Genomic DNA, 3,837 nt, shown 5'->3' with positions numbered 1-3,837 from the left:
GATCGATCCAGAACAATACTATTTTTTAGTCTCATATAGCCACATGAATTCTTACTTATGAGAAGTTATCTCTTTAATAAGGTTATGAATGACAAGACTTTAATTTTTCTTACCTGTTGCTAATCAAAGATAAAACATCGTGAAATCTGCCATTACCATCACCAAAAATATTTACAAATTTGTCAATGTATTTATGCATAAAAATAAAAATTCTCACTGTATTTTATTTTTGGTAAAACTCGAGAAAATATGGGTTTGCTAAAGTGAACGCCCTAGCTAGCATTTTGTTTTACCTTGAAAGTGGAGTATTAAGATAAAATGAGTTGGGGTGCTCATAGAATAAAGGTAGCTTCTTATTTGAATTATCATTAGGAATTGATCCATCCTTATATTTGAAAATGTTTTTGTTTTCCGTAGATCGTGTTATATTTGTGGTTCTTGGATAAACTATCTTGAACATCCACTCTTTGTTGTGAAACTTCGTATTATAATCTAGTTTCATAAATATTTCATTAATCACCTCTCTCTCTCTCTCTCTCTCTCTCTCTCTCTCTCTCTCTATATATATATATATATATATATATATATATATATATATAATTTACAATGTTTGAATACACCATCATCATCTAACTGAATCCATTTTCAGTGTGACTCTTTAATCCTTCAAAAGCTTGAGTTCTTACTTTAATCTGAATATTTTCGTTCCACCACCATGACTCTTTATCTATGGATCCAAAACATCTTCATTATCCCACTCTCCCTTTATCTACTCTCCTAATATCATGTGCCCTCTTAATCCACATATCATTTGTACTTCCTTGTGGATATCTAAAACGCTCCTCCAAGATCTCATGTTGAAAACTTCTTTGTTTTTCATCCATCAAATTCCACCACTTGATCTACGGAGCTCCCACATGGCTTATTCTCCTTACTCTCCTCTAATACTTTATTTTGGGTAGTCAAGCTCTCTTCAGGTATAACTTTTCAATCCAATCAAATCTTCTTATATGATTTTCTAATAAGATTTTTTTTTGAGAACATGTCATCTCATTCTTATATATGATAAGATGCATGTCTCTTTTCCTAAAATATGTATTAACTTTAGTAAGATTAAAGTAGACGAAAAAATCTAGGATAAATTTTCTCTCTACATTTACCTCCTCAAGACCATGTCCCTCACATATACCCTTAAAACTCATTGTTACGCTCCTTGCAAGTCCATTTAGATTCCCTTTTAGAAAAACCTTATTATTTCCTCGGATATATCTTGAAATAAACCTTTTAAATCCTCCCAAAATTTCAAATTTCTAGACTATGATATGACCTTCTACTCTTTTTTTACATAAATAATATCCTTCTTAGGCTCTTTGTGTATAATAATTTTCTCCTCATTTCTTGTTCTAATTTTGTGAGTGTACCACAATTTAAATTTTGAGATGCCTAATTTTTTCACCATTTTGCTCGTCCAATTAGTTTCTTGTAGACACGTGAAATTGTCATCCTCCTAACTGTATTGTCAATTGTTTTTATAGATTTTCTAGTAATCGTGATATATTACATGTTCCAAAACAAAACATAGTCCCGTGAAGTAACTTCTTACTCACGCTGATTCACGGAATTGTGAAAACATTTACTTATTTTTTATTGCATCTAGGCGGTAACGCAATAACTCTTGTTCATTTGACAATGTAATCGAATCATACAACACATTGTTTATGGACAACGACCTAACAATCTCATTATTACATAGTTGATCAACGTCATAGTGATTAGAGAGAGTTTTACATTGGATGTCAAGGATCTAACAGAACCCTTTCCTTATGAATAGCAAAGCAGACATAAGAAAAAAAATTAATTGAATATATAAGAAAAGTAAATCAAACAAATTAATTAATTACAAATAATTGTTAATTTATATATAGAAAATAATAAAATGACACATATAAAAAAAAGAAATAAAAATAAATCAATTTTAAAATTAATTAAAAAAAATGTATAGGAATTTTTCGAACATATAAAAAATTATTTTTGTAATTTGTCAAAATTATAGTTGAACTATTATTGTGATTTGGTTAGTTATTAAATTTATTTAAGGTATATTCTATTAGTTATTATACAAAATAAAAAGAAAAAATATATATTTCATGTCAAACAATATTGAAAATAATATATCTACATATATAATATAAAATTGGTGATGTAAATTGACTAGTGCCGTAAGTAGACAGTTGGGGCGCAGATGAATAGCATGATACTAAGTTCAAACTTCATCGCGTATAAGTAATATCAAGCTGCAGTGTCTTATTTTGGAAAATAATAGGAAAAAATGGAGATGCAGGGTATCGAACCCTGTACCTCTCGCATGCAAAGCGAGCGCTCTACCATTTGAGCTACATCCCCGTTTTGTTTGGCTTTATATCTACAGACTATATTAACGATTATGATGCTTTGATAAATCAAATAGTAACTGAAACGTTTGTTGTTTCCAAATATTTGTTGGTTAAAGAAATGGTGGTGAGGATTTGGATGCACAAACATGGGAATGGGATATTTCAGTTATTAAATGAATTATTCACTATTGTGTAGGGGTGGACAAACGGTCGGGTCCGGTCGGTTTCGGGTCCAAAAACCCAAACCAAGATAAACCGTGGATGAAGAAAATAGACTCAATTTTGGTTAATTTAATATCGGTTAAATTCGGTTTCGGTTTGACGGTTTGACGGGTATCTCGGTTGGATTTATACGGGTTGTGCCTATTTAAAATTGCAGCCCAACTACAAGAAAGTTAACTTTTCTTTTAATATTTTAAAATAATTTATTTTCACATAAAATTGACTAGTCAGATTTTTCTATATCTATAACATCATTCATCACAAAGTCATTGAATATAGGATATCATTATATAAAATCAAATCCATATATCAAGCTCAAGGCTATTAATAAATATATTATCAATCACATGTCTAATTATCTTAACATTTAGCATTATAACAACACTATTAATATAGACACAACACATCTAAAGTTATAATTACAATCATCCATAGTGAGTATCAAAGAAGTTTAAAACCATCCAACAAGCAACATGATCAATAATTCATCCAACAAGAAGGACAAATATTGTGATTGTAGTTCTTGAGATAAAGATATAGATAAACCATTATGCATTGTTGAATTGGCATATTTGTTGAATTGGGGTATGTTGAATCTGCATATGCTGAACCTAACAATTTAATACAATAAGGGAAACATGAATAACATTAACACTGATTGTTGCAAAGTACAACCAAAAATAAAGGAACAGCCAAAATATTGATGCAGTGGTTTTTGACATAACATTCTTTTAATTCTTATTTCAATTGATTGTTTAATAGAGGAAATAAATACCTTGATATCAACGGAACCTATTGTTTGTACACCAATTAAATCTATTGAGCATTCACTTTCCCATGGTTCAACTCAGCAATGCCTATTCTAGAGCTTGACCCTATAAAGAGGAAAGAGCATGGGAAAATTATAAGGTTCCATTCTTGATAAATCATCATTTAACAATTACATGAAAATTAAATGAAACAATATTTAATTATAACAAGTACCTCAATCACAACTACATGGAAATTTAATGTTGCTTGGAACCGTTACTTACTGTTATAGAGTTTTGTGGCTTTCAATTCACAACTACATGGAAATTAAATGAAACAATATTTTAAAACTACAGGAAAATGTATTAAATGAATTAAGTCAGTTTTGATAAATCATCTATTCACAACCACATGGACAAATCAGTTTTGTTATAAAATAAAGTACCTCTTTGACAAATGAGCAGTCTCATAG

At 29.8% G+C, this 3,837-nt stretch overlaps 1 non-coding gene across 1 annotated transcript; it reads right to left on the bottom strand.

Annotated features, from left to right (window-relative positions):
• Nucleotides 1-2,330: 2,330 nt before the first annotated feature.
• TRNAA-UGC (transfer RNA alanine (anticodon UGC)) lies at nucleotides 2,331-2,403 on the bottom strand. The gene has a single exon. It is a non-coding gene; the product is annotated as a tRNA-Ala (tRNA).
• Nucleotides 2,404-3,837: the final 1,434 nt, after the last annotated feature.

This window comes from Lathyrus oleraceus, chromosome 6, assembly GCF_024323335.1.
Source record: "Lathyrus oleraceus cultivar Zhongwan6 chromosome 6, CAAS_Psat_ZW6_1.0, whole genome shotgun sequence".
In the NCBI taxonomy this organism is placed as follows: Eukaryota; Viridiplantae; Streptophyta; class Magnoliopsida; order Fabales; family Fabaceae; genus Lathyrus; species Lathyrus oleraceus.
This window is presented reverse-complemented; position numbering and strand designations above follow the sequence as displayed.